This window comes from Lepisosteus oculatus, chromosome 8 (genome assembly GCF_040954835.1).
Source record: "Lepisosteus oculatus isolate fLepOcu1 chromosome 8, fLepOcu1.hap2, whole genome shotgun sequence".
Classification (NCBI taxonomy): domain Eukaryota; kingdom Metazoa; phylum Chordata; class Actinopteri; order Semionotiformes; family Lepisosteidae; genus Lepisosteus; species Lepisosteus oculatus.
This window is the reverse complement of record NC_090703.1, coordinates 29,731,199-29,741,522: the sequence shown is the minus strand read 5'-3', so window position 1 is coordinate 29,741,522 and position 10,324 is coordinate 29,731,199. Positions and strand designations below refer to the sequence as shown.

General features: G+C 41.8%; 1 pseudogene; it reads left to right on the top strand.

The window, feature by feature from the left end:
* The first annotated feature begins 3,050 nt into the window (after window positions 1-3,050).
* Window positions 3,051-5,416, top strand: LOC138240997 (uncharacterized; annotated as a pseudogene).
* The last annotated feature ends 4,908 nt before the right edge of the window (window positions 5,417-10,324 follow it).

Genomic DNA, 10,324 nt, shown 5'->3' with positions numbered 1-10,324 from the left:
GTACTGACAGGCTGTATCAACAGCAGCAAAATCTGGAAACCTTAGGGAAAACCCTACAGACTACTTTCTATGCAACAGGGTTGAATCTTATCCCCTACCCAGTGGACATGATTGTCGGGATTATACAGTGGGTTTATGGTTGTGTGCAACAGTCCAGAATGTTTACACAAGACCTGTTAAAGGAGATTAGTGCCACTGTAGCCAGTCTAGCCATAGCACAATTCCCAACCCTCTTGATTTCACTCTTCTCAGTAGAGGAGCATGTGATGTTAACCACCCCATCACTTGTAGCTCCCCCAGAAGATGATCCAAGATTGAATTTGGTTCCAAATCTTGAGATGGGTATGGCAACCAAAGCTATCCATTGGCTGTGTCTAAATGATCCACCAATGAAAGCTACTAACAAGCAGAGGGAGGTTAATGAACCCCATGGAGAGCAGGTGGGAAGTAAATGTCTGGTCAGCACAACACATTTAACTGTCACTATGACTTATGACAGTCATGATACAGCTACCACAATGCAGTTGCCTAATCAAGTTTTCCTGCAAGTTCCCAAGGAGGCCATAGTGCAGCTTGGTGACTTAACACTGTACAGTCTAGAACCAGACAATAAGACCAAACTTGAGGTCGTGGATGCCTTCAGGTGACACAGTGTTGAATTTGATAAAAAGCCAAAAACAAGTAATCCCTGAAGAGGTACAGGTATTTGAGTTTGCTTTTAATGGAACAGACCTCCAAAACACCCTGGCAGGTGCCCAACACAGTTGTTGTGGTTCACCAGGAGGCTGGGAGCAGGAAGCGTTGTTATTGTAACATTGCTGCTGGGAAGCTGGATCATAACTGGCAGTGTACTCTGGATGCTGTACTTTCACATCAAGATGTACTCCGGGTAGCATGAATGAGTCAAAGGTAGCATGCCAAAGAAAGGAAGTGACTTCTTCTCAAAGATCTGCCTACTACAGAGGTATCAGATACTGACAGTGAACTTCCTGATGTGTAATACCTAGACTGAGATGATGTCTCCTACCTTGTTTATGCATACCCCAAATGTTATTCATCATGTTTGTTTCCAATACTGGTTCTTAAATGAATTCTCGAGAAGTAATGTGGACATTTAAGGTTAATGTTCTAATACATCACTTAACCCTGTTTTGGTTTGAAGACAACAACATCTCAGGACCTTGTGACCTTCAAAAAGGGGGATATGTAGTAGAGTGTCCTGATAAGGAACAACTCTCAATGCTGAGATTCTCTAGCAACCCTAATAAATGGTCATCTCTGGCGCCTTACTGTCTGGGAGAGTCTCATCCCAAGTTGTTTACAACTCTAAGGTCAGAGTGCGTTGTTACTCATCATCAGCCAATCAGGAACAATCAGGAACTGGTAGGGCAGGTTAACCCCACGTGGGTCTCGGATGCCCATAAAACTTTCAACCAATGAACGACCATAGTTCCTCCAGGTAAAACAGGCAGCTCAGGGCAGCACAGGGCACCTCCTGGACGTTTCTCGACTCAGTGCGCCTCCTAAGAGTCAAGAATGGAGTTTGCCAGCGTATAACCAAAGGATCCACCTGAGGTTAGCACAGCAGCAAGCCTCGTGAACCCACTGCAAAAGCTCACCTGATCAACAAGTGAACTAGGGTCGGAACAGTGGACATCTGAATCAAAGGATTCAGGACTAGCGATACATCAGGAACGAACCAGTCTTCTTCCTGTCTAAAGAGTGTGACCTGCTTGGACCCGCAGTCACTTTTCTCCTGTGTACAAACTCTGCTAGTAAGCCAGAACTAACTAGCCGGTCTTCAGTGAGCCCACTGCTAGAGCATTGCAGCATAAATCTCTTCCACTTCTCTCTATCTGCAACGCCACTGCTTTGCACCGAGCCTGAGAGCAGTGATTGGACACAGCAACAGCCTGCCACTGCTTCTGTGTTACCGCGGGAGATCTGAATCCACACAGATTGGATGAGTATCCAACCTTCTGCATTACAGCTCGAGAATTCAATTGTTACTTCAACACCAGTTGATATCAATTTAATTCCTATGAGTGATGTACTTGTTTTTGAGTATCTAGTGTAGAAGTCGTAATCCATTTACGAAACGGTCTAAATGAATGATATACTGAATGTATGTCCCTCTTGGTTTATAACTCTTAGTGATTGAATATATACCTTTTGTATTCTGCTAACCCTCACGATAAGATCTGTTATGTTTATATGCACATTTTATGTATTAATAAATGTATTCTCATGTATTAATATCCATGTGTGTGCATGCTGAGTTATCATGTGAGGTTGGTCTTCTAATAGCCATCAAATAATCATTTTGTGACTTACTGCTATAATTAATAATTGTCTCAGTAAATGCACAAAACCCCTATATTTATTGGTGCCTCGTGAGAGGATGCCTACAATATTAAAATTAGATATGTACAATTATCAGAAATGTGAATATAGTTTTAGATTATTTTATTGTGAGAGAATCACAATTATATTAGTCATTGTTAACATTATTACTTCAGATATTAAACAATTAACAATTACTCCAGATATTTCTCACCTAAAAACATATGTTTTATTTATTATATGGAGTTTTTAATGAAAGTTCAGGAAGAATGAAGACAGCCACGGTCATTCAACACTGCAATTCTCACTAATCCTGACGTAAGCAACCGGTCTCCATAAATATCAAACGTCACCCTCTCCTCTTCCTCGTTCATTTTCTGCATGGTTCGTTTTCGCCTAGCTTGAATCCGTGCTCCCTTCTCATGGATCTACAAATCCACCACTCCGATGAAGACCTTTTCTACAGCGCAGAAGACTCTCCTACCCCTCTCGTCCAGTCCTTCCCCCACTGCTCCCCTCACCTCCGTCTCATAACCTCCTTCAGCCGCCGTGCCACATCAGCACCGCTCATCTCTCAGCCAGTCCTCACAAGATCAAACTCCTCTCCAAAGACTGCGTTCCGCCGTCGTAGTCCCTCTCTCATTACAAACCCAGCCTTCCCGTTCCTCCACGGCATAGTTTCCAAATAACCCCCGCTTCTCTCGAGGATGTCCCTGCTGCCGCGTATCAAGCACATCGACTCCCCCTTCTCCTGGATCATCTCTCGTAATTTCCAACCGGACCGTAGCAAGCCTCCAGAGAATACTTCGAAAACATGGCATCCATTTTAAAAGAAACGCTTCCAAAAAAGCTCTGTTTTCCCTGTACTTAACCGCAGTCTACACAAGGAAACATCAGCTCCACAGCTTCCCCTGGCACCCTCTGATGACATCACCCGCGCCGCCACCACTCATCCCAACGTGAGGACCCCGAGGCCGCCCACGCCTCTGCCTGTCGCGTCTTCTGTCTTGTTTTCCCTTTTCACTCCGGCAGCAAATTCTATGAGGTGTGGATGTCAATCTAGCTCACCTTCTCTCTTCCTCCACTTATAACTCCGATTCTAGAACAGTCGACTGCGGCTCTGTTACTTCCGTTACTCTCAACTCTTGCGACCCTCACTCTCCTTCAGTCCTTTGAATTTTCGACTTCTGCTTGGCTTTCAGCATTTTCTGTGACATCACGTGTTCTGCCTTTCCCGAACGTCGTCAGGAACTCGACGATTACATGCACAGCATCCCCGATCTATCTGTCCTTTTCGAGGGCTCCCTGTTCTACGATTACCACAAGCAGTTCTCAGCCGAGGCCGCTGCCTGCCTACTCCAACTGAACCAGCGCACCTACTGGGGAGCCCTCGACATTGAGCTTTACTGCTGTACTTTCAACGGCGTCCAAGCTCTTTCCTGCGACTTCTGTTCCTCTCGTACACATTCATCAAATCATTGCCCAGATACTGTCTGCAAGCTCAACCCTGACTCCCCCCCTTCTCCCCCATGTATCTATTCTCCCACCAGGTCTTCTTCAAACCTTCCTGGTCCAAAGACGTTCGCGGTCGCCCCATCGTGATGATCAGAGGCCAACAAATTTCCAACATCTTCAATTCCTTGACACGTACCTCTCCCTTTCGTCGCTTCCTTCAAATTCACGCTCGCTCTGCCTGCCCCGACCGGCCCTTCCATGCTCGCTCCACCTTCAGCGTTCCCAAAAGACTACTGGCTTTTCTGTCTACTCCAATCGACATCCCCACTCTTGCTTCCGACCTGCTCCGTCACCCCGACACCTCTTCCACCCACATCTTACTGGACGCCCTTTCCTTCGGATTCTCACCAGGCCTGGGCACACTTCCTTCTTCCTGCATATCACATCAATCCCATTGGTATAGCGGTCCGTCTGGGTGCCTGGCTCACTAAGGCCAACATCTCCAGTGCCGTTAAAGTTATGCCTCCTGACCCAGACTTCTGGCACCTCTTCGGAGTTAATTGGCGGAACAAGTTTTTCGCAGTCCGCCTTACCTTCAGAAGTAGGAGTAGCCCAAAAATTTTCGGTACCTTAGCCGAAGCTCTCTGTTGGATCCCTTTGAATAACTATAAGCTTCGTTTTCTCGTCCACCTTCTCGACGATTTCCTTACCATAGACTTTCCTCACACCCCACCTGCAAGAGCCTCCTCCACACTTCTTTCTGTTTTTAGGAAACTAGGGGTACCTCTTGCCACGGACAAAACAACTGGTCCCTCTCATATAATCCAATTCTTCGGGATCACCCTCAATTCCATCAATTTCTCTGCCTCCCTGCCTCGTGACAAAATCAACAGGATCCAGATGTATATCTCTATCTATTCTTCCGCCAAATTTTGCACAGAAGGAACTTCTCTCTCCGCTCGGCCACCTCAATTACGCCGTGTTTTTCATTCCTCAAGGACAGTCTACCTTCTCAACCTTGCCTCTTCTGCGCCCTCTCTTTACCGCCACGTAAGCCTTTCAGCCGACTGCAAATCCGAGCTCAGGCTTTGGCAGCTTCTCTTGGCCAACTGGAATGGCATATCTCTCTACTAGGATGACCTCCTCTCTGACACGGAGGATATCCAGCTTTTCACAGACCAGCCCCTCAGTCGGTTTGGGAGGCTACTACAAAGGCCAATGGTTTGTGCCCCCTTGGCCTCCTGAATTCTCTCAAATCCCTCTCGCCAACCAGTCATTGGCCTTGTTAGAAATATTTCCAATTGTCGTTTCTGCTTCTCTTTGGGGCCACAGTTGGAAACAAAAAACCATCCTCATCCATTCGGCCATCTATGCAGTAGTTCATATAATCAACAAAGGAAGGTCTTCATCCCAATCTATCACGAAATTCCTCTGCCGCCTTAAATGGATTTCTCTCACACATCAATTAATCCTCGTAGCTGCTCACATTCCAGGCCCCCTTAATGAGATAGCTGACTCTCTCTCTCGCTTTCAATGTCAGAAATTCAGGAACTTGGCACCAGATGCAAGACCCAACCCGTGCACAGTACCTCCCTATTCGGAACTCACGTTCCTCTGAATCATCCTCTCCATCACTATCTCCAGCTGGCCCAGCAAACTATCCTCTTAGGGATTGCCCCTCGAACTCTCAATTCTTACTGCACTGCCTGAAAGGGCTTCCAATCCTTCCACCTCTCCGTGAACATAAAATTCCCTTCTTTCAATATTCTCACCATATCATCCTTCGTTTGCTATTGTAGAAACTCATTCAAGGTACGAGCATCCACCACCAAAGTATACCTGTGCGGCATCCACTTCTTCCATAAACTCCTTTTCGGCATGATCTGTCCATCCCTTATCCACCCTCAAATTACTCTCCTTCTTAAAGGCTTTCAGCGGCTTGAAAAACCACTTCCGCACCTATGCGCATCACTTACCTCAGACATCCTTGAATCCTGCATCTACATTCTCAGGTCGGGTTACCACTCACCCTGGGTCGACCGCACTCTTGAATCTTTATTCTTGTTAGCCTTCTTTATCTTCCTAAGGTGCTCCGAAATTACCGCTGCTTCCACATCCTTCGATCCTTCTTCTCAACCCTGCTTATCTGACATCTCCATCTTATCTTCCGAGACACTGACCTTCTATCTTAAGAAAAGCAAAACCGACCAACTCAGATCTGCCTCTCTCATCTATTATTTCAAACTCTGTTCCTACATAAGCCCTTACAAGCCTCTATCCCATTACGCACATGTTTGCACCTCTACCGGAGCTTTGCCTACTGCCCCTCTGTTCGTAAACGAGAAGGGCCGTATCGTGATACCCTTCTGAACAATTCTCCGGGCACTCCTTGAGATCAGGGGCCGCATTCTCCGCTGCTCGCCAAGGCATACCCGAATATCTCATCAAGCGGAGTTGATCCTCCGAGGCTTTCCATGCATACATTAAAACTAACCCCGGTATCCTCAAGCAGGCACTTTCTCTCCTCGGCTGAATTGGTCCAATAATCTTTTGTTTTTGTTTTTCTGCACTGGTGACTGGGGGTCCCGCTTGGTTCTTTTGGGGGTACTATCCTCCCTGTCCAACGGCCGGGAGGTTGGCCCTCAGCCAAGCGGGTTACTCCAAATTTCCACATCACAATAAACGATTCTAATTTCTCCCAAGCTTTCGGCTGCTGTCATTCCTCGTGAAACTGGGAGCGTGAAGATTGAATGAGCCCCGGAACGCACAGTGAGATTACTAAAACGGATAATTTTACATTTTAAAATGTTGTATTTTCTGTTTCATGAAACAAGATAAAATTGTATCCAGCTTTGAATTAGCTATGTGACATTGCCCCCGTGCAGTTTTTGGGAAATGGGGTTAGTGGGCATCGCACTCACAGTGTAGTGCCCATAGTTAATAGTTAATATATTAATGTTAATATACAGTAGCAGTGTATTACTGTGATCTTGTAAGTATGTTTTTTGAAAATATTAGTAATCGCTATTCTTGCAAATACATTTTGTATTGTTATATTTAGGTTGTGTCTGCTTGTTAGTTGGTGGGCAAACGTTTGAGGTGAAAATTCTTCCACTAGGAGGGTACCTTTAAAGTGGAGAAGACGGCACTGACATTTTTTTGGGTCTGTGTCTGAATTGCAGCTGGTGAGAGAGAGTAGGGAGAGACACAAATAGAAAAAAAGTGAATCCTAGCTTAAATTGAAATGATATTTTACATTATTTTATTTATTTTCAAAGTTTGTATTTTACTTATTTTCTGATAGTCAGATATATCCTATAAAGTCTTGTAAATTCATGTTTTTACAAGATGTGGTCAAAGTGCAACAATTTATTACAGTGCGAATTTTAATATAAATTATTGGTTATTTTTATTTTATTCTAACACCTGACTTTTAGATGTGTATAAAATATTGAACTAAGTGTGACATATTCAGAAAAAAACAATTGAGAATAGTTTGTGGTATTTGTATAGATGAAAATTTTCTTAAAATGTATTTAAGAATTAAAATGAATAAAATTCTTTCCACATGGTGGTACTGGTTATCTTTCCACATGTAATATCATTAGGAAGTACAATAAGCTCCTGCTTTGTTTAACAATGGTTTCAAAAATAAAACTAACTGGTGAGAAAGATATGTTTAATGATAATAGAAAGACTTGAAGTTAAAAGAAATGATTTACATTGCTTGATTAGTTTAAAAAATGTTTTAAAAGCAGATGTGCTCAGTGCTATAAGCGTTTCAGGCTCCTCTGACTGATCTCAGTGAGAAGTGTGCTATTTTCTCAGCAGCCCGTTGATCTCCCTCACATGACGGGAGGAGAGGAGAATGTGATTTTTTTATTTGCAAAATGTGTTACATTTAAAAAATTAAAGTGTTTAAAACATTTTAATTAAAAAGGAAAAAAAAACCTTACGGCTAACACAAATATTCTAAACTGATCATGAGGAAGATCACATAAAAAGTGTTTTTTTAAGTATCTTAACCCATTTTTTTAGCTTTTAAAGTCATCCAATGTCTAAGTTAGGCAAAGATATGTCATTCATTGTTTTGTTTTTTTTAAAAAAGAATCAGTTGTGCATCGTGTTATTATGTTAAAAATGTTTTCAAGAGACTTCAGAATGCGTTGACTGATGCATATAACATGTAGCATAATGCGTGCTATAGTAAAAAAGTGATTCTTCACCTTTTTTATGGTCAGTCATTTCACATACAGATGCAGCCATTCAAAGTGCGCGGCACAGACACGTACCGTGGGTAATTGTCTATGGCATCGCGCGTCATACCGCGGTACATGATTGGTTGACCAACAGGGGCACTCGTGATGCGTTGGTCGGTCGTAGAAAGATATAAATCTCTTTACTATGCCCATTTTAGTACTGAATATTTATATGGAATTTTACCACTGAAGGGAAATCTTAGTAGCTGAGCATAACAATAATAGGAGCATAACATGGTGATGGCCATAAATATTAATTTTGGAACATAAATATACAGTATTACAGTATATGGCTGGTCTCGGTACGTTAAAGAAAAAATACGCACCAGTATTCCATTTCTCACTAAACATTTTAAGCATCTAAGTCTTTAACTAACATGTGAAATAACGTGTAGAAAAAGTGGTAGTTTTAAGCTTTTCTGCTAAATTAATATGGAATCGTGTATCTAAAGAAATTAATAACAATATAATTATAGTTCAGGTGGGTAGCTGCGTCAGCATGCGTAGGCTGCACAATATAATTATATTCATATACTACAAAACAATAGTACATGCTCTACAATGTCTGTTGATACTGTATGTGTAAGGCTGTTTCACCACTCCTCCTGCGACCTTGCGGGTGGTACTGTGGTCTACGTGCCTGACTTCTGAACCACAGCTTGGGTGTTCAAATCCAGCTGGCGCCATGACTTTTCTTTTAACAAACATTTCTTTAAAAAATAAAATAGCAATATTATGGACAATTAATTGACTTTTTATATTTCAAAATATTGCAACATGATCGATTCTAAGTCATTTTTGATAACAATGAATAGTCACCTTCTTCCCTTCTGACAATGGTCCCTGCTTCTGCTTCCTGCTTCTATTGTGTGTGTGTGTGCAACAGAGTAAATTTTATAGAGAAATGGAGGCTGGACAGTATGCATTACAATATAAACATTTATATTGATTTAAATTGCAAACACCTGTTATGTGTGTTTTTTAATCAAAATCAGGCTAATGCAACATAAATTGATACAGTATCTTTGTCTTCTAAGTATCTTAATAAACTTTCAGCATAGCTTTCTACCCGTCAAGATTTATATTTCTTGGGATTTTGGGATCAAACGTGGAAGGATTAGATTGTAATTGTTTTTATTTGTCAAATACGTGATTGTATTTCTGAATGTTATGTGACACCAACAGTAGTTCACTGCTTTAAATCCATCGAATTAAGAAAGTTATGTGTAGCACTTTAGATCTTTTTTCTGAACCAGGGAAAATCTGATCATGTTTCTCTATAACAATAATAAAAAACTTCATTTTACATATCACCTTTAAAAGTGGTAGTGCCTTTTTTAGTACTATATTTTTGTATTATATTCCCTATTAATCAAACTCTAAGAGTATGTATCGGCTTGTCAGTCAGGTCTTTTTTTCTCTATTTCAATTGTCGTTTACACATGCATGACTTTAAAAGCTAGCAAGACAGGTTTCGATTCACATTAGCTGGCGAGCCTTGTTAAAAAAACTAATAATAATGCAACATGCCACTGTTTGTTAATGAACAAAGTTATACTGAGATTTCCTTAGATACGCGATTAAAAAATAAATAAATACAAATTTGAATCTCCTACGGAACAGATTCCATAAGAATCAGCGGTTTTACAGTATATATCACCTTTAAAGGTGGCTTCTCAAAACGCTTTACAGGATAAAAACAACCAGAACAGCAGCAACAACAATATTGTATTTCATTGCAGTTTGAAAACCAAGTAATAACTTAACTATATAGTACGTGCAAACGTCTCGTATGTTGCTGTCGTGAATGCCTGTGTACCCATAAGTATCTTATTTGCCTTGAGTCCTGTCTATCTTTGTCCCCCTCCCCCCCTCTCTCCCTCAATTCAATTCAATTCAAGGTGTTTTATTTGCATGACAGATGTGTACAATTCTTGTTGGGAATGTATACTTTGATATTTACACCCGGCGCGGCACCGAGGGAGCGTCTGCATTTATAACTTAGTTTTTCAAATTAGTCAAGCAATATGAAGCATCTCCTTTTACTTTTAAGTCCCTTAAATACATTGAGCACAGCTTTCTCACCATCCTTACACAAAGCAGAAACTTTCCGATGACTCACAGTACAAGTTGTTGTAACAGAAGAAATAAGGTTCTTGATCCCGAGATGAAGTGAAACAGATGAGTTTATTGCATGCAAGGAACAATAAAGCCGAAGTCTTGTTTCCCGCAAGAAACAACAAAACCGAAGTATTGTTCCCCGTATT